This window comes from Pelophylax lessonae (genome assembly GCF_965119305.1).
Source record: "Pelophylax lessonae genome assembly, chromosome: 8".
NCBI classification, from domain to species: domain Eukaryota; kingdom Metazoa; phylum Chordata; class Amphibia; order Anura; family Ranidae; genus Pelophylax; species Pelophylax lessonae.
Window position 1 is genome coordinate 102,691,823 of NC_138775.1, and position 21,259 is coordinate 102,713,081.

Here is a 21,259-nt window from a genome sequence, read left to right on the forward strand (position 1 = left end):
TATATTGGATATTTTTTAACAGTCAAAGTAAAGAATGTCAATTTTCGCTAAATTTTCGCTTATTTTTTTTTTAATATCGCAAAAAATAAAAAGCGCAGAGGTGATCAAATGCCACCAAAAGAAAGCTCTGTTTGTGGGAAAAAAAAGGACGTAAGTTTCGTTTGGGTACAGCATTGCACGACAGCGCAATTGTCAGTCACGCTTTGCCAAGTTGAAAAAAGTGGCCTGGTCATTGAGCAGCGAAATCTTCCGGTCTTCAAGTGGTCAACTGGTGAACATGCTGAAACGTTATGCTTTCTGCACTATAATATTGTTCTACTTAACTGGGAGTATTGAAAGCGAGTACTTCTAGTGTCCAGTCCACTGTCTTTTGCACTGCAGCTACTAGATTTAATCATTGCAGACAGTGAGTGCACTACTGCAGCAGTTTATGTAAATTTTGTTTTGGGATGCCTTTTTGCTGTTCTTTTCGCAGCACTTTATTTTTTACAGTTGTCTACTCTCCTCGAATTTGTTCGTTCACATGATGTGAAGCTGATGTACCTGCAAGTGAAAGCTGTACAGTTTTCATGCAGGTAAGTAGTGAAAAACAAGCCTTTAATGTTAAATATGTTAATAAACAAACATTACCTTGTTCAGGACCGGATTATTATCAAAAATTCTTTATTTTTCAAAACTTTAAATGTACAAAATATCGGCTCATGTCGGCCGATACCGATGCTTTGTGACCCTGAAAAAAACATATTGGCCTATCCCTAGTATGTGTGTGTGTATATGTATATATATATATGTATATATATATATATATATATATATATATAATATATATGTTTGTCTGTGTGTTTGTGTTTACGTATATACATTCATGTACTAATTACTATAGGTTTGGCCCACCTTGTAATGTTAGTACCCTTCCTTTTAGATGCTATATTTGTCCTATGGACCAATCATAGGTGCAACATGAGCCATATTACAGTAAGCTAGCTCCACCGGACCTGTATATGTGTACACAAAGAAACAAAGATACTATCATTGGCATGTACATATTTGGCCCCTCAACTCCACACATAATCAACGGATAGTCATAATTAGTAGACTTTTGATAATTTTTTTAAATATGTATTTAAAAAAAAAAAAAACATTTTAAAATACATTCTCTATGTTAACTATACATTTCATTCTATGTATAACATTAATACATCAATTTACTGCCCTTTAGGATACTGTTAATCATGGTTTCTTTTTTACGTTTTTTTTATGTGTCCTAATCCATGGATATTTGCATTGCTTAACATTTATTTTTGCACATGATATTGTATTTTGTGTTATTGTATAGTCTTTTCAATCATAATGACATGTCTGGCTGTTTTTTTTATGAACAATACTGTGTTGTTAATTATTACCTATAATAGCCACTAGATGGGTATATATAACCAGTACAGACTCACCCAGCACTAGCTTGAGAAAGGAGCATGCATTGTTGTATTCGCTTTATTGCGCATGCTCCAACACGTAGCGGGCAAGTGACGTCATAGGAGAGTGAAGCCGTCCTGTGTGTGGTCCATCTCTTGGTTCAGGCTACTCCTTCATCCTACCATACAGCCGGCTGGAAATAGCTCAACGAGTGGCGGTCATAACTCCAGCAAGAGCACATCTGAGCCCCAATGCCTCTGGACGTCCTCTGGGTGAAAGAAAATTAAGATATGCTTGCATTCTTCATTTTCATGTGCGTTTTACTCCTTGTTTTTAGAATAAATAGTCTACACTCAGAGGCGCATGTCTTTCTCTTTTCTCCTTCTTGCTTTGTGAGGTTGCTTCCACTCCCCCCCCCCCCCCCCACTTCTTTAAAGGCCAGTCCTGAACCAGTGAACTTGTTTTTTGGTTTTCAGTAAAAGGCCATATGGACATTATCATACATACACTGGATTTTCTGGTTTACTTCTATGAATTGTTTGTGTATTAGCACCAGACTATTTTTCTTTATATACAGGAAGAGAACTGCAAGATATTGGTTTTGCCTACAAGTTACCATAACACCTTTTAGCTCAACTTCACATATAGTACTTGTATAATATGCAAATCTTTTCTCCACCATGGTTTTTATATTTGTACTTTACACTTTTATATTTCGTTTTCAGAATTATGCTTTCAACTTTTTTAACTCAAACGTAAGGTTCATCGTATTCGCTACTTCATGATTATTAAAGATGAATTCATGTCAGCTAAGTAAATGGCCCCTCCCCAGCACTGAATTTGTTTATAGCTTGTTTTTATCTAGGGGATAATCAATGAGGCAAAATATTTACCTTTTTTCTCATTCTTTAAGTGGCACAGGAAATCTTAAACCTGCGAGTTATACTGCTGCCTACTGGAGGATTGACTACTGCCAAACAAAAAAAACTGGGCCAGCCCAGAGTATAACCCTTTCTACTACTAGCATGCTTCAGTTTTTGCTAGTGTCCTAGATAGATGGAAGCCCTGTTCAGCTCCACTGATTCAAGACTTAACCTACTTTTTTTTTCCTCTCTTCAATCAAGATTTACCCCTTGTCTACCAACATACATTTATAAATTTCACTATATATACAAGGGTTTCAAACGGCTGCTGTTGTAGCCATTGGTTTGCTATTGCTTTTTAGAACTGGCGAAGGGCTTTCAGATAAAAGTTACCTGGGTAGCTCTAGAGCCGCCCAATCACTTTTATGGTGCTCTGAAGGTGAGTTCAAACCCCCTGGTGGCTGCTAACCTGGTTCCCAGGCTCTCCCATTCCTGTAGGGAGCCAGGGACTGTGGGAAATGACTCCCACAGCAATAGTGCAGGAGCTGTTTAGAGAACATCCATTTCCTGATCCTCCTGCAACTAATGAACCCAAAAGTCATATAAATTACATCACAGCTGTCATTCCTTGTCTCCTCTGGCTTTTTAGCTACATAGGAGGGTAGGGGAAACATTGGGGTTCTAATAGACCCCCAATCGGCACCTTGCTAAGCCTTAGATATGTGACTACAAGAACAACAGTCATAGAATATCAGATGAGAAGTGTAGCTAGCATAACATCTAGAGGTGTAAATGAGGAACCTGTAGCATTCAAAAATATGTTGTATTGGAGTAAATGGCATTTGGTCCTTAAGCGCAAAAGCAACTAGGCATAATTCATATGGATGCTTCAAGCAGAGTGGCATTTCATTCCAAAGTGCTTGAGATAAGCATGCATAGTTCACACATGGAGCGGAAGACGCCAACAGTATCACCCAAACCCAAGAGTGCTAGTGATATAGAGTATACAGTGCATCCTGAAAATATTCACAGCGCTTCACTTTTTCCACATTTTTTTATGTTGCAGCCTTATTCCAAAATGGATTAAAATTATTATTTTCCTCGAAATTCTACAAATAATACCCCATAATAACAACATGAAAGAAGTTTGTTTGAAATCTTTGCAAATTTTTTTAAAAATAAAAAGGAAACAAATCCCACCAAAACAATTATTCACAGCCTTTGCTCAACATTTTGTTGAAGCACCTTTGGCACCAATTGCAGCCTCAATTTTTTTATGAGTGTGATGCTACAAGCTTGGCACACCTATTTTTGGGGAGTTTCTCTCATTCTTCTTTGCAGGACCTCTCAAGCGCCATCAGGTTGGATGGGGAGCGTCGGTGCACAGCCATTTTCCGATCTATCCAGAGAGCTTCAATCGGGTTCAAGTCTGGGCTTTGGCTGGGCCACTTAAGTACATTCACAGAGTTGTCCTGTAGCCACTCCTTTGTTATCTTGGTTGTGTGCTTAGGGTAATTTTCCTGTTGGAAGATATACCTTCGCCCCAGTCTGAGGTTCAGAGCGCTCTGGAGCAGATTTTCATCAAAGATATCTCTGTACATCTTTCCCTCGATCCTGACTTGTCTACCAGTTTCTGCCACTGAAAAACATCCCCACAGCATGATGCTGCCACCACCATGTTTCACTGTGTAGGAATGGTATTGGCCAGGTGATGAGCGGTGCCTGGTTTCCTCCAGACATGATGCTTGCCATTCAGGTCAAAGAGTTCAATCTTTGTTTCATCAGACCAGATAATTTTGTTTCTCATCTGAGAGTCCTTCAGGTGCCTTTTGGCAAACTCCAGGTGGGCTGTCATGTGCCTTTTACTGAGGAGTGGCTTCTGTCTGGCCACTCCAGCATACAGGCCTGATTGGTGGAGTGCTACAGAGATGGTTGTTCTTCTGAAAGGTTCTCCTCTCTCCACAGAGAAATGCAGGAGCTCTGTCAGAGTGACCATCGGGTTCATGGTCACCTCCCTGACTAAGGCCCTTCTCCCTCGATCGCTCAGTTTGGTTGGGCAGCCCGCTCTAGGAAGAATTCTGGTTGTTACAATCTTTTTCCATTTATGGATGATGAAGGCCACTGTGTTCAACCACTTGCCAACTGCCCGCCGGCTTTTTACTGCGGCAGGGCGGCTCGGCTGCATCCAGTCACATAGTACTACGTGACTGGAGTGCATGTTGTTTCGGCGGCGTGCACCAAACACAGCGGGAGGCGGGCCACGGGAGGAGAGGTGGCGATTGCCGCCTTCCTCCCTCGATCGTCCTGGAAACGGAGAGAAGACTCGCCTACTTATGTAATCAAAGCAGGAGGATCTTCTCTCAGACAGGCAGGGACAGATCAGCAGTTTCAGCTAAGCTGAAACTGTGATCTGTCTCTATCTGTCACAGACCCCCCCCCCCCCCACACACACACAGTCAGTAAGCACAGAGGCATACATTTAACCCTTTGATACCCCCCCAGTTTTAACCCCTTCCCTGCCAGTGTAATTTATGACAGTGCATATTATTTAGCACTAATTACTGTATTAGTGTCACTGGTCCCCAAAAAGTGTCAAAAATGTCAGTTAGGGTTCTGATCTGTCCGCTGCAATGTCGCAGCCCCTCTAAAAATCACAGATCGCTGCCATTACTAATAAAAAAAATAAATAAAAAGTCCAAAAATCTATCCCGTAGTTTATAAATGCAATAACTTTTGCGCAAACCAATTAAAATATTCTTTATGGGATTTTTTTTACCAGAAATATGTAGCCGAATACAAATTGGCCTAAACTGATAAAAAAAATTAAATTTTTTAAAGATTTTTATTGGGAATGTTTTATAGCAGAAAGTAAAAAATATGGCGTTTTTTTCAAAATTGTCGCTATTTTTTTGTTTATAGCGCAAAATCTAAAAACCACAGAGGTGATCAAATACCGCCAAAAGAAAGCTCTATTTGTGGGGAAAAAAGGACATCGATTTTATTTGGGTACAGCGTGCACGACCGCACAATTATCCGTTAAAGTGCCAAATCGCAAAAAATGGCCTGGTCAATAAGGGGGCAAATTACTTCCGGGGCTGAAGTGGTTAAATGCTGCAGAAATCTTTCTGTACCCTTCCCTAGATCTGTGCCTTCATACAATCCTGTCTCGGAGTTCTACAGACAATTCCTTGGACTTCATGGCCTGTTTTTTTGCTCTGACATGCACTGTTAACTATGGGACCTTATATAGACAGGTGTGTGCCTTTCGAAATCATGTCCAATCAAGTGGATTTACCACAAGTGGACTCCAATCAAGTTGTAGAAACCTCTCAAGGGTGATCAGTGGAAACAGGATGCACCTGAGCTCAATTTTGAGTGTTATGGCGACAGCTGTGAATTCTTATGTACATGGGATTTTTTCATTTTTTAATAAATTTGCAAAGATTTCAACAAACTTTTTTCACATTGTCATTATGGGGTATTGTTTGTAGAATTTTGAGGAAAATATTGAATTTAATCAATTTTAGAATAAGGCTGTAACATAACAAAATGTGAAAAAAGTGATGTGCTGTGAACACTTTCCGGATGCACTGTAGGCTCGGTAGCAGTGAAGCAGATATTGAGATATGGAAGTATAGCAAGACTAGAAGTAGCAGCAAAGCGTAGATGTGTCCACCTTCCCAATGTAAGTTCCCAAATGGGCTTGCATCCAGTACATCGACCGTTTGAAGGCTACACACAAACTAAAACTACACATTTCCTTTGTGTTTCCTCGCAACAGGGCGTGACCATACAGCTAGGTGTGGTTTTAGTAAGCATGTGGCCCCACTATATGCCCTATATATTTACCTATTTACCATGGCTAAATATGTCCCAATTAATCTTTTTACTGTTTTCATTAGTGCTGACAGGAAGATACATTGTTACATATCTGGTGGTCCTGCTCTAAGGCGCAAAGGTTATGGATAAGGGTTTATAATCTAACTAACTTGGTACCTAAAGTAGTTATAAAGGCATTTTCCAAATTGAAATACACCTCCTATACTCACCTGCCCTGTGCTAAGGTTTGCATTGAATGGCCCTGAACCTTCTCTTCTGGGGGTCCCCCACCGGGAATCCTTGCCCCATAGCAAGCTGCTTGCTATGCTGCAGACATGTTGGCTTTATCCCGAGCTGAGCTGTGTATGCCTAAAGACTCCCCACATCATTTGATTGACAGCTGCAAGAGCCAATGATTTATATTGCTTGTGAGAGCACAGAGAGGGGAGCGAAGACCGGCAGCCAGTTACAACACTGGATTGATACAGGAATCGGGTGTTTTTTTGTGGGGTTGTTCCAGCCAGTGGCAAAACATTTTGTACTTTAATACAGGGAATGCATTAAGGTAAAATAAGTTTACCTTTAGAACCACTTTAAACTTTCCAGAAGGTAAAAATAGGCTGAATTGCATTCTGATTATTGAAAAATTGAGATTAATTACCCAAGATACCCTAAAAAGTTTAAGAAAAATTGGTCTCCATGGCTATAACACACAAAGCCTAAAGAGTTGGTTTTCTAGCCTACACATAGTACTACTTGTCAACTTTGGTTCCTATTTTTGATGAACTAGCACAACAGGTTGTAGTAAACAAGCTTCCAATATAAAGACCCTATTAGAAAAGTTATGAGTGAAAATATTCCTCTGACTAATATAAATGTAAGACATTGACTTTTTTTGCTTTGAAGTATTTGTGTAATGCCTAGGTCATAAATGGAAAAGTTAATATTTTCCATGGTATAGCATGTCTATTAGATTGTAAACCAAACCGATTACTGCTGATATGCAGTGCAGTTGTTTAGACTTTACACCTTAGCATTTCTGAGCTCTTTGTTGGGTAGATTATTTAATATTATCACAAGTACTCCTCCCAGCTGTTGACATTTGAATTGTCTTTTATTACTCTTATTTTTAGCCCCATGTTTTTAGAATTCAAGCAGTATTTCTTAAAACTGAACTATGGGGAAAATCCAAAGTGTATCTTTTGCAGTGAGACTCCTCACTGCATTTTATTGTTTAGAAAGGGTCCCCAGGCGCTCAAGGAATGGTATTTATTATTTTCAAAGATGGAACCTTGACACTTGAGCTTGAGCTTCAGGGATTAAAACTTTTTTCATAATAGGGAAAGCTGCAGACAAGTCTTGTTTTACCCATCTAATATGTTTTGGCTTGGGATGCTTGCCCGAAGTCTTCCTCTATAGATCACTTGTATTTTTGATATTTAGTATAGCTCAAATAGCTAGAGACCTTTTTTGGCTCTTTTTTTTTTTCACCATAACAGGAGGATGGGAACACTTTGACTTTCTATCAGAATTTTAAGATTTATTTTTCCTTTTTTCTTTCTTGCTATAGAGCAAGTTAATTCTGAAGCACCTTTGAGGAAGGTGACTGGCAGGAAGGTGTTTACACTTAAAGATAGTAATGTGTCAGAAATGTTTATTAGAGGAAAAGCTAACAAAAGCCCTAAAGTGTATGCAAACCCTAACAATGACATTTTCATTTTTTCTCCCTTTTGCTATATTAAATTTACCATTAGAAGCAAAAAAGTTACCAGTTCTTGTCAGAAATTCGGTGCGGTCCCTTGCAAACTTCCTGTGTTATCCTGTGGAGCCAGTTAGAAGTTCTGGTTCATATCTTGGGACTACAGCACAATTAGTCATTATGTTGTGGCGAAAAGGATAAGGGATAACTAGTAGTTTATCAAAAGACAAGAGGGAAGGGCTGGCACCACACATTCCACAAAAATGTTGAATTTTATTACAACAGAAATTAAATGCGGAATGCATTTAGAAGTCCTTCTTAAGGCCCCTTTCACACAGGCGGACCGTTTAAATATGCCTGTCAGTTTTTTTTGGGGGATCTGAACGGTCCCCCCATGCATCTCTATGGGGCATCGGATGTCAGCAGAGATATGTCCGCTGACATCCGATCCGTCAAATCTGGACGGATGGAAACCCTATTTTCAATCCGCCCAGGGGATGGGATCGGATGAGAACGGACCGATGGTCCGTTCCCATCCGATTCCCTCATAGAGATGTATGGGGCTCTGACAGCTTTGTCTCCGCACAAAGTGCGGAGAACAGCTGTCATTCTCCTGCTCAGCGGGGGATCGGCAGATCGATCCCCCGCTAAGATAAACGGAGTCCGTCCAACGGACGGATTGTGTGAAAGAGCCCTTAATCTGATTTTCACTTAAATATAGTGTAAGAGCTGCAGTTTCACAAGGAAAATAATTTCTGTTAAAGCTCAACTCAAGCTAACTTATTTTTGGTGAGTGTAAAGCAGACTCATGCAAGTTTCTATATATATTATTAATAATAATAATATTATTATTAATAATAATAATAATATGAACTATATTGCTTCATCCTCCGTTCTAAGAAAATGTTTTTTTTTTTTTGCAAGATGTAATATTTAGACTATTCCGTGGTTGTGTTTTAAAGCTGAATTCCATTTTTTTTCTTTTATTTTGTCTGCAAAGTTAAGTTGGTCAAACTTGGACCAATGTAAGTATACATACTCCATACCTGGCCGATGCCTGTGGAAACTGAGAATCACTGTAGTAGACCCTGCTACTGCTTTGATCCTCGCCATCTCAGATGTGCTGAGCGGCTGTCGATCTTATCCTTTTCAGAGGATAAAAAGTGAGGGGAAATCGCCTTTAGATTAATCGGAGACTGTTAATGTAAAATCTTTAGAGGTTCTAATATAAAAACATTCTAAACTGAAAAAAAAGTTTGTCTTGAGCTGACCTTTAAGCAGTATTTGCATTTAGTGGTTATAATAAAAAAAAATGTTCTGACTGAATTTATCCTTACTTCCTTTCAGCTTTGCAACTGTGCATGTCCTGCGATAGGACTGGCACAATGAAAGTGGCTCTACCATGTAATCACTGTGACCAATCTCAGTGATTTTCAAGTGTAAACACTGGCTGCAATAAGCAGTAAGAGGGGAGAGCTGGCTGCTCATAGCAGCCAGTGTTTTAGTGTTCAAATCACAGTACCCCTACTGGATCACAGAGCTCCAGTACACCAGATCATAGTGTTTCTACCTGATCACAGTTCCCCTACCTAATTGGACCCAGCCCTTGAGTACTGCCAGCACCAGAATACAGCCAGTGCCAGTATTTCCAGTGTTTGATCACAGCCAGTGCCAAAGTTTATCTTTTCACCTTAGGATGCCTGCTTTCCAAAGTATGGTCATTTTGCAGGTTTGGTGGCTATCTTGGCGCTTCTGGGCCTCAGCAAATATGATAGGTAGTCAGGCAATCAAATCTGTAATTTATGTCCCTTGAAAGTCTGAAGGTATACCTTGGATTTTGACCCCCCCTCCATGTTGGCTAGGCATCAAATAAGTCCCACATGTGTGATATCCCTATACTTAGGAGAAGTGGCAAAATGTGTTGTGGAGTGCAATTGTAAGTATGCATATGCTGCATGTAAGAACTAACTTGCTAAAATGACAACGTTGTGGGGGAAAAAAAATCTTTACTTTCTTAGTTTGTAGCAACAAATTAGAACTTCAAAATATTCATCATTCCTCTTAATAAGGAAGGTGTCTAATTTCCAAAAAGAGGTCCTTTTATACCGCCTTTGCATTTTAGAGCGTCATGAAATGTGATCGACAAAACATCAGGATTCGTTAAGTGGGTAAAGAAAAGAATCACACTCTTTAAAATTATCATATTTTGTAGCTTTGCAGCCTGAAATGATAACAGTGTTTATTTTTCCCAGCTGTATTTGCAACTATTAACATCCAAGTGAAAGATATAACACCAACATGTTATAAGTGGAAGGTATTTGGTACAACACAGACCCTCCCTAGATCAAGATGCCGCTCCAAACTGGATGAATGAGCTAGGAGGAAACTGGTTAAGAGGCTACCAAGGAGCCTACAGTAGGGATGATCAAACTTTTCAAAATTTCGGTTCGTCCAGAACATCCGAACTTCCCGAAAGTTCGGCCCGGATTTCAGAACCCCATTGAAATCGATGGGACCCGAACTTCGCTAATCAAAAAACACAATTTTGAAGCCCTAAAACCCAATAAATGCCCCTAAAAAGTGCCTAGGGTTCTGGGTCATGCCCCAGGGACTATTAATCACACAAAAAAAAGTTCTTAAAAATTGTCATTTTTGATAGAGAGCCAATTATTGCAAAAATTAAAAAAAAAAAAAAAATAAATAAAAAAAAAAAAGATTTCTTTTGATTTAGTGTCTGGGGGGTCTAAAAAGTGTACCTGTGAAGTTTCAGCTCTGTAGCATGTCCAGAACCAGGAAAAAAAAAAGATTGTTTGTATTAGGTCACTTATAGAACAGGGATATGGCTCCGCTATTTTCACACCTTGCCGGTTTTGTAGCAAGCGTTTTTTTGGGCATTTTTTGGGGGACTTTGGAGGCAGCAAAACATCTGAACTTTTGTGTAGGGGTATATATACATACACCCATGTCTGTATATATACACATATATAGGTGTGAAAATAGCAGAACACCATGCTTGCGCTAATGAAATAATGAACACCAATATGGCTCCGTTCCTATCACACCTATATATGTGTATGTGTATGTGTAAAAATAGATATAAGTGTGTGTGTATATATAACCCTATACAGAAGTTCAGATGTCATGCCTTCCTCCAAAGACCCCAACAAAAATGCCCAAAAAAAAGGCCTGCAATAACACACCTGGGCGTTTTTTTTTGGCGCATGCGTTTTTTTGGGCATTTTTTTGGGGTCTTTGGAGGCAGGCAAAACATCTGAATTTGTGTATAGGGGTATATATACACACATACTTGTATGTTTTTATACACTTACACATATATAGGTGTGATAGGAGCGGAGCCATATTGGTGTTAATTATTTAATTAGCGCAAGCATAGATTTCTGCTACTATCACACCTATATATGTCTAGGTGTATATATACATATAAGTATGTGTGTATATATACCCCTATACAGAAGTTCAGATGTTTTGCCTGCCTCCAAAGACCCCAAAAAATGCCCAAAAAAAGACAGCTACAAAAACGCCCAGGTGTGTTTTTGCAGCAGGCGTTTTTTTGGGCATTTTTTTGGGGGTCTTTGGAGGCAGGCAAAACATCTGAACTTGTGTATAGGGGTATATATACACACATACTTATATGTTTTTATACACTTAGACATATATAGGTGTGATAGGAGCGGAGCCATATTGGTGTTAATTATTTAATTAGCGCAAGCATAGATTAGCGCAAGCATAGATATATGTCTAGGTGTATATATACATATAAGTATGTGTGTATATATACCCCTATACACAAGTTCAGATGTCATGCCTGACTCCAAACATGTCCTCAAAAAAGCCCTATAAACGCCTGCAGCCAAAAAGCAGGCTGACAGGCGAGAAGCCATATCACTGTTCTGTAAGTGACCTAAGAGAAACAATCTTTTCTCTATAGCGGTCACCCTGACATGGAAGGGTTTTGGTCACCCTGCCATAGCAGTCAGAGTCAGTTCACCCTACACTACACTACGGTCACCCTGGTACTTAACACTTTCCCTACAGAAATACAATTTTTGCCTCTAACTAAAGTGTAAAAAAGCACTCTAACTACACTAGATATCCCTTTTCTCACACTAATAAATTCTAAATGACACTTTTGAAGCAGAAGTAACAGAACTGCTTCCACTCTCTTTCTTGTCCCTGTATTACAATGCTAGGAATTTGGCGGGGCTATCTTATATACTGGGGGGCGTATTCACTAATGATTGCCCTGTGGACCCCCTAGTCACTCCAATCACATTCCTAGCATTCTCCTGCCCCCTCAATTGGCTTTTACTAATGGTTCTAGTCCAATCACAGGCTTTTAAAGCCCATTTCCTGTCCCATTGCATTTTGGTCGGTTTTGGTTGCCGAATTCCGAACTTTTTCAGCAAAAAGTTCGGAATTCGGCCGAACCTCGAACAGCCAATGTTCGGGTCGAACCGATGGTCGACCCGAACCGTTTGATCATCCCTAGCCTACAGCAACTCTGAAGCAGTTGCAGGAATTTGACAAGAGTGCTCATTGTGTGCATGTGACAAAAATATCACAAATTCTCCCCAAATGTGGCTTGTATGGGAAGGTTGCAAGAAAAAAGCCACTCCTCAAGAAAGGCCACATGCAGTCTCGAAGATTGAAGATTCTGAGACCACATGAAAAAAGGTGTTCCGGTCAAATGTGACTAAGATTGAATTATTTGGCCTCAACAGCAAGCGATCTGTCTGGGGGAAATCGGAATGATGGGGCAAAATATTATCAAATTCTTGAAAATTTCAATACCGTTTTCCTAAAACAAACTTTTATTGTAAAAACAAGTAACGTTTATGGGGTCTTCATGCCTTGAACAGTTATACTTAACGTGAAACACTTAAGAGAAATTGGAGCCTGCATGTGACCACACATCCTTCCATAAGATGATTAAAGTGAGAAGGGATGAATTTAAAAAAAAAAAATATAAACATTTCTTAATTGTATTCCAATCATAATTAGGCTGTGGTAAATGGTGGTTACAGGAATAAAAGTGACTTCCTGTCCTGTGGTAGCTCTGGATAACAATATAAACTGAGTGTCTAGTTTTTTAAATGGTCAGTGCTTGAATTTAGAAAAGAAAACCTCTCTGCAAAAAAAAAACTTTAACAAGTTAGTCAAAATAATGACAGTACATTAAAACATGGACATATTGTTGGCAAACGGGAACATTGTTTGCAAGTCAAAACTGACTGACAGTACCAGGTGGATACTGAAGAGAAAAGTTATTGAATAGCACAATTGAATCGGGATCTCTGTGATCTGGTCTGAATAAAAACTGTGCATCGCAAGCGTCTCAAAGTTGGCATGTAAGCCAAGACTGTGATTTTGAATCTGCTTTTCAAAACAAATCATCATGGCATACACCACCTGGGTGTGAGGAGCACAAAACCAAGATTCCTGAGCCATTGTAAAAGCAATAGGTTCTAAAAAGCCATCTTTCACTGACATCAAGGCAGGTATACCTTTTGTAGAAAGCCAAAGGATATAATACCACAATATATATTATGGGGGGGGGGGGTTCTGATGGTATGGGCAGTTATCCTATGGAATGTATTTGACTGAGTTATTATTCTGTATGATTATAGAACTTCAAAGGAATATGATGCTATTTTATATGCTCCTTTATGATTTCTTGTATTCTAGAATGCTCCCCTCTCGTCACACTGCTTAACATAGACTGGGTTAATCAACATCAAGATGAAGTAAAATGCCTTCACAGGTCTCCCTGATCATCCGATTTAAACATCTCTGAAACTATTGCAAATCCTAGATTACAGAGTACAAGGAAGATTGCTACCTTCATCCCAAGACTGCAGATGATCAGTCCTACTACCCACGTTTCATAACTTCTGTGACCGCATCATTAGAAGGGTATATACACTGTTCAAAAGGAAAGCGGTTGCCTTATCCCTTGATGCATATGTATCGCTAGGTGTTTTCTTTATTTTGTCCGAATATGATATTTAGAAAACTAAACAGATCTGGTTTTAAAAGCACTTACTTATATTATTGGGCATTAATACTGATAATAATGATATCAGCTCTAGTGAAGATCCTCAGTTTTTTTAGTTCTGAGTTTTATAGTATGCACATATTTTCCTATTGTTGTCACCTACCGTCTAGTGGATTCTTTATTGGAATATATTTTGCATCCAGCTGGCCAAGGTGACCCAGTTAACTGATAAAGCTAAAATCAATCTTTCATAAGAGCATGAGAAGATCTGAAATCAAGACGCCTTCAAAGTCCTTGAAGGGGCTCTACTTTTATCACCCTCTGTTAAAAAGGATTTGTCTAGTTTTGGTAGAATTGTCCTTTTTGAAAAAAATAACTGGAATATATGTCTTCTGTTGTGGCATGATGGTTAAAGTAGAACTCTAGTCAGATTTAATTTATAGATTGTAGTTCTCTGTCTAGTTTTTATTAAGGTCTGTGTCACCACTGGTAAGATGCCCACTACATTACTTAAACCGTCATAGGGACAGAATATGAGGGGAAATCTTCACAATCTGAACACAGACAGCAATAAAAATGTGACGTTGGTTATGACATTTCCATCCTGCAAAAGGAAAAGTAACCTTTCTGGTTGTAGTTCCGCTATAAATTACATTAATATTAGTCATATTTTTATTTGTAATTTGAAAGAGTGTTTGGTTTTAGGTGGCTTCAAAATGAGACACTCAACACTTCCTAAAGGGGGTTATACCTCTACAATACTGTCCGCTGTCTCACTTTCAGTGCGCTGGCAATCTATGGCTAAAGAAGGTATAATTTATTTTCTCTGTTTTATTAAAAACTTTTATAGAAGGAGTGTGTGCTAATGAGCTAATTGAACAACTCCACTGAAAAGCCTTCTTTGGGTTTCTGAGGCCAGGTTGCATTGCTCTGAGATTTACACAGTGATAGGGGTTAATTTACTGTGCAAGGGAATTTTTACTTAGCAAGGAAACTTTTACATAGATTAGTGAAGGAGGTAAAGTTGCTTTGACATCTACCATTTAATCATGTGCAAGGAAAAATACTGTTTTCCTTGATAATGATTGAGTATTCTTTACCCAAGTGAATTTTCACCTCATTCGCTAAGCAAGGTAAAAATTTTCTTGCAAAATGAAAATTCCCTTGCAAAATGAACAGCCTGTTTGCCTTTAGTAAATCAACCCTTATATTGTTTGAACCGCTTAGTGGATCCAATCAAACAATGGATCATTGGGTATATGAAGTGGGGAGACTCCATCCTGTCAGCAAGTCGCAATACGCACGCAGTTTTTAGTTTCCTATTTGGAAGATCTCAAACTTTTGCTGCCCTTTTATCAACATTATCATATATATTTGTGCTTTAGTAACTTTGAACTGATACTGATTTATGTTTAAGTTGTATATTACAAGACTGCTTAGACATAATGTATAAACAGCATTGTGTGTATAATAAATACATTTATTTATATTGACTCTGTTGTTTCCACCAGACAGAATGTGTTATATGGAATGGTTTAAACATATGCTTTTAGCTAATAATGCAAGGGGATTTAAACGTTTTCCATTGCTATTTTTTTTACTAATCATACCTCAGTGGAGTTTTACTTTGATTAATATAGGTTGCTTCTTATGATCTCTATCACAGCACTATGCTAAGAAGCAGAGATCTGAAGTACCGGCATATAACTCGCACAATGAAGAACTTAAAAGAAAAATAAGGGTCAGTGTCCATTAATGCAGCCTGATCAGTGCCCATCTGCAGCCTCACTATTGCCTATAAATGCAGCCTGATCAGTGCCCATCTGCAGCCTCACCATTGCCCAATAATGCAGCCTGATCGGTGCCCATCTGCAGCCTCACTATTGCCTATAAATGCAGCCTGATCAGTGCCCATCTGCAGCCTCACCATTGCCCAATAATGCAGCCTGATCGGTGCCCATCTGCAGCCTCACCATTGCAGCCTGATCAGTGCCCAGCTGCAGCCTCAGCATTGCCCATGAATGCAGCCTGATCAGTGCCCAGCTGCAGCCTCACCATTGCCCATGAATGCAGCCTGATCAGTGCCCATTAATGCAGCCTAAGTGCCCATCTGAAGCCTTGCCATTGCCCATCAATGCACCCTGATCTGTGGCGGTTTACACAGATGGATCTCCTGTTTACTCAGCACTCGCAGTCACACAGAGTCCCGCCTCCTGGAACAGCTCCTATAATAGACAGAACGCTGGTCCAATGCCGGGACATGTCTATCCTAGGAGCCAGTCCAAGAGGCGGGACTGTGTGTGACTGCCTCTCCTTCCCCTCCAAGACAGCCAGGTAAAATATCGGCTATAACACGCACTTATGATTTGCCCTTTATTTTCAGGGGGGAATAGTGCGTGGTATATGCCGATAAATACGGTAGTTACTTTTGGCTGTTAGGGCTTCTCCTGATAGCCATATGTAGCATTGCACTGTTTTAAATTAAATATTTTACACACGCAGAAGTACATTCTTTCATTGTACATTTTATCTGATTGCCAACGAACAACATACATTCTTGAAATGTATGTATTTGAGGGACAACCAGGAAATACAGTGAATTCAAAAAGTATTCGGATCCCCTTCACTTTTTTTGTTATGTTGCAGCCTGATACTACAGATGTTTAAATTTATTTTTTCCTCCTTAATCTATACTCAATACCCTATAATGACAAAGTGAAAACAGAATTTTAGAAATTTCTGAATTAATAAAAAAAAAAAAACAAAACTGAAATATCACATGTATTTAAGTATTCAGACCATTTACTCAGTACTTGAAGCGCCTTTGGCAGCAATTACACCCTTAAGTCTTTTTGGGTATTATGCGACAAGCTTTCCACACCTATATTGGGGAATTACTGGTATTCTTCTTTGCAAATCGCCTTAAGCTCAAACGGATTAGATGGGGACTGTCGGACAGCCATTTTTTAGGTCTCTCAAGAGATGTTCAATAGAGTTAAAGTCCTGGCTCTGGCTGGGGTACTCTAGGGCATTCACAGAGTTGTCTCTTAGCCACTTCTGTGCCTTGCAATAATCCTGTCTCTGAGCTCTACAGGCAGTTCCTTTGCCTCCATAGCTTTTGCTTTGATACAGTGTGCATTGTCCGCTGTGAGGCCTTTTATAGAGAGGTGTGTGTCTTTCCAAATCATGTCCAATCAATTTACATAATTTACCATTTACCATAGGTGGACTCCAATCAAGGTGTAGAAACATCTCAAAAATGATCAAGAGAGATGGTAGGCACCTGGGCTAAATTTCAACTCTTGTTGCAAAGGGTCTGAATACTTATGACAATGTGATGTTTCACTTTTTCGTTTTTCACACATTTGAAAACTTTTCTAAAATTCTGTTTTCCATTTGTCAATATGGGGTACTGAGTGTAGATTAATGAGATGCATTTAAACAACTGTAGGATTAGGCTGCAACATAACATTAAAAAAAAATTAAAGGGGTCCTGAATAAGTTATGAATGCACTGTATGTGTAATAGTTTGGGCTTCTCTAATAATAATAATAATATAGGTCAAAAAGAAATGTGTAATTGCCTATGAAAAAAGCAAATCTGTTTTTAGTAATCTGTCCTCAAAAGTCTGACACATTGAGCACTCCAAATATCTTTTGATTTATCCCTATATTATAGGAGACCTGATGCTGTGGCTGTATAAATCATTGAAGATTAACACTAGACACTGTGCATTAAATACCACAGAGAACAATCCGGTATTTTGTGCCCTGCCGGACAGGGTTGTGCCATGTGTCAGACTTGTTTAATCTCAGGACTGGATGGACACAAAAAGAATTAATCTGTTGGTAAAACACCTTCCTGTTTTGCATTTTGTGTATTTAGCTGTTGCTTGGAAATTGAGAAATATAAACAGCTAGGCTTTAAAACAAGGGTACGCATAGGGCGAATAGCACTGCCCTATACAGTTCCTAACTTTGTACAGCTAACACATTAGGGTCTATTTACACAACAGCATGTGTGTTATCAAATGTATAATACATGCAAGCTTGTGTATGATTCAGAGTGCCCTGCAATGTGTTGTCATTGCAGTTATTCGTTTTATTTTATTTTTGACTATTATGCAACACAGCACATCAGAAAGCATACATACAGGGAGTGCAGAGTATTTTTGAGGATTCATTTTATTATTGAACAACATCCATGTTCTCAATGAACCCAAAAAAACTCATTAATATCAAAGCTGACTATTTTTGGAAGTAGTTTTTAGTTTGTTTTTAGTTTTAGCTATTTTAGGGGGATATCTGTGTGTGCAGGTGACTATTACTGTGCATAATTATTAGGCAACTTAACAAAAATCAAATATACAGTATACCCATTTCAATTTTTTATTTTTACCAGTGAAACCAATATAACATCTCAACATTCACAAATATACATTTCTCTTACGTCCTCCGACAGTCGCCGCCTCTTCATATTCGTCACATATGGGGTATTAGACTTTGCTCCGAAGGAGTAGCTAGGCAACAGAATATGTTAACAATAAAGCTTTAACATATCCCACCCTCAAGGGGTGGTCCCCTCAGTCAATACCCTCCTACTTCCTGCAACCATATCTCAGTTTTTAATGTCTAGCTTGTCAGGAGTGGCTGGCTCTCTCTGTGCTGGGACTTTTTGTCCCAGACTCTTTCTTCTTTTTGATATTTTGTTTGAGTTTTCTCTCTACCTTTACTTAGCTGTTATTTTTGTCAGCATTAGTTAGTTCTTCGGACGAAGAGGATCATGCGGACTGGGTCTCGGGCTGATCCCCCTGGTCGCAGGTCGTGGGTCAGTGGCTTCCCAGTCTGCCATCGAGCGTTCAGCCAGGTATCGCTCCTGGCACGGTGAACGACCCATCCCTGTTCGGTGCAGGGATGATTGGTGAGGTGGCTACCTCACCGGACGCTGTGCGGTTTCTGAACCGCCATTGTGTGCGTCTTGAATTGCGACTCTCCCTGCCTCATGTGCAGCGGCTTGTTCGCCTGTGCGGGTTCCCCACGCCATGTGAGGTAAGTGTATCTATGTGGGGACCTGTCTGTCTGGGGGGGGTCTCAGTCTGGGACTGTGTAACCTGCCTTTAATCACACTGCTTGTCTCCCTATATCTCGGCTGCATGCTGTGGGCTGCAAGGGGGGGGGGAGCTGTATGACACTGAGTATGTCAGGCTGGGCAGTGTGAGGAGCTGTGTGCTGTGGGGCATGTTTTTAATGGCATGTTGGGGCATATACAGCGATCGCTGCGGCGATCTAACATGTATCCATATTATGGGATAATATTGTGTGTGATTTTATGCACTGTGGAGCGGCGATTTCGGCGCCAAACGGCGCCATTTTACCGGCGCCCGCTCCGGCTGCATGGTTTACATGCACGGCGGCCATTTTCTTGTAGCCTCCATAGGCTTACATAGAGCGCCCTGGCAGCATCACTTCCTCTCTCCTGGAAGCACCGATCGAGGCAGCAGCAGCAGCGGAGTCTCCTCAGGTTTTATCCTTCTATTCCTGTGTTCCATTGCCTGTATTCAGTCTGTATATTCCCTGTGGGGGTCTCATTGTGCCTGAGTGTGGTGCGGTGGGCTGCGCTTGCCGCGCTTGCTGTAAGGGGGCAGTTAACCCTTGGTTGTCTGGCATACAGGGGCAATGGATTCTCAGGAGGGCAAGTTTCCCACAGTATTGGTGGAAAGCCAGGGGACCGCTGTTTCCCCCCCAGGGGGGGATTTGGCCACTATTGTGGCTGGCCTTGCTGCACAGGTGCAAATGCTGGTGGCTGCTCAATCTACTAAACGGCCCAGAGTTGCTCTGTCCTCTGATTCTGAGGGTGAAGGTGATGGGGCTGTTCTGGCGGGGACCCCCCTATCGGGGTCCCGCTCCTCTCTTGATCTAGTGGGGTCTGAGGTAGAGGCTGAAGTTGAGGGGGTTGATAATTCTCCCCCTGGCTCGCCTGAAGAGCTTGCAATCATGGATGAGTTGATTGCTTCCATTAAGCAGACGCTACGTTTGCAGGACGAGGTGTGTCCCCCAGCTGCCTTGGCGGCTTATGGGACGCAGAGAAAACGCAGGACGCCGCAGGTTTTTCCCTGCAATGCTGATTTTCAGCGCGCGGTTAAGGACCAATGGCGCGATTTGCGCAAGCCTTTTGCGGTACCAAGTAAATTTAAGCTGCGTTATCCTTTCTCGCCTGCCACTGATGAACGGTGGTGTGTGCCTCCGCCAGTGGATCATGCTATTGCGGTTTTGAACAAAGCCACTGCGATCCCTGCAGAGGGATCCCCTGTTTTCCGTGATGCCACGGATAGGAGACTGGAGTCTCTTGCCCGTCATACTTATTCTGTTACGGGTTCTATGCTTAAGGCTCTGTTTGCTTCTCTCATGGCGGCCCAGGCGATCGCAAGTTGGACGCAGATGCTTAGGCGCGTCCTAGTGGCCGATTCGGCCTCGGCGGCGACCCTGGATATGGTGGATCAGATCCACCAGGGTGTCATGTATCTGTGTGATGCGGACCTGGACCTGATTCCGTTGGCCGCGCGTGTGCACAGCGTGGCGGTGTTGTCTCGCCGCCTGGTTTGGTTGAAATGTTGGTCGGTGGACCAATCTTCACGTAAAACCTTAGCCAATCTGCCTTATGATGGGTCTCGCCTTTTTGGGGAGTCCCTGGATGTGTTGATTAAGGGGATTACCGGGGGTAAGAGCACTCTCTTGCCCCATTTCCCCAAGGCTAAGGGGGCTTCTGGGAAGAAGCATGCTCATTTTCGGCCCCCTCAGGGGTCCTTTCGTGCCTTTCGGCCGCACTACAAGGGCAAACCGTTCAAGGGCCAGGGCTCTCAGAAGAAACCCTGGTCTGGGAAACAGAAGTCCGGCCAATCCGGACCTGCGGCCCATAACAGTTCGGCCTGAAGGGGCGCCCTCACCCAGTTTTGGGGTGGGGGGACGCTTGCTCGGTTTTCTTCAGCCCTGGTTGGCCCGTGTGCGGGACAGATGGGTTCTGGAAATCGTTCGATCTGGTTACAAGATCGAGTTTCTCTCTCGGCCAGAGAGCAGATTTTTTCCCTCAAATCTACAACTGTCTCCAGAGCGCCTGCGGGATCTGCACCTGGCGGTGCGGGACCTGAGGGCTCAGGGAGTGGTGGTTCCGGTGCCTCATCGGGACAGATTTCGGGGGTTTTATTCCAATCTGTTCACCGTGCCCAGAAAGGAGGGCAAGGTTCGTCCAATTCTGGACTTGAAAGCTCTGAACCGCTCTGTGCGGGTTCGCAAGTTCCGCATGGAATCCCTGCGCTCGGTGGTGGCTGCCCTGGTTCCGGGGGAATTCATGGCCTCCATCGATTTGAAGGATGCGTATCTTCACATCCCCATATTCGAGGGTCATCAGAGATACCTTCGATTTGCCATTGCGGAGGATCACTACCAGTTCGTG

General features: G+C 41.2%; 1 protein-coding gene across 2 annotated transcripts in view; it reads left to right on the forward strand.

Moving 5' to 3' along the window:
- PLA2G6 (phospholipase A2 group VI) overlaps window positions 1-13,851 on the forward strand; it is a gene marked incomplete at its 5' end in the record, with an annotated part of 152,139 nt that extends 138,288 nt beyond the window's left edge. For both annotated transcript variants that reach the window (XM_082266602.1, XM_082266603.1), the window contains one exon: window positions 13,501-13,851. The remainder of the gene's footprint in view (window positions 1-13,500) is intronic.
- Between the last annotated feature and the right edge of the window lie 7,408 nt (window positions 13,852-21,259).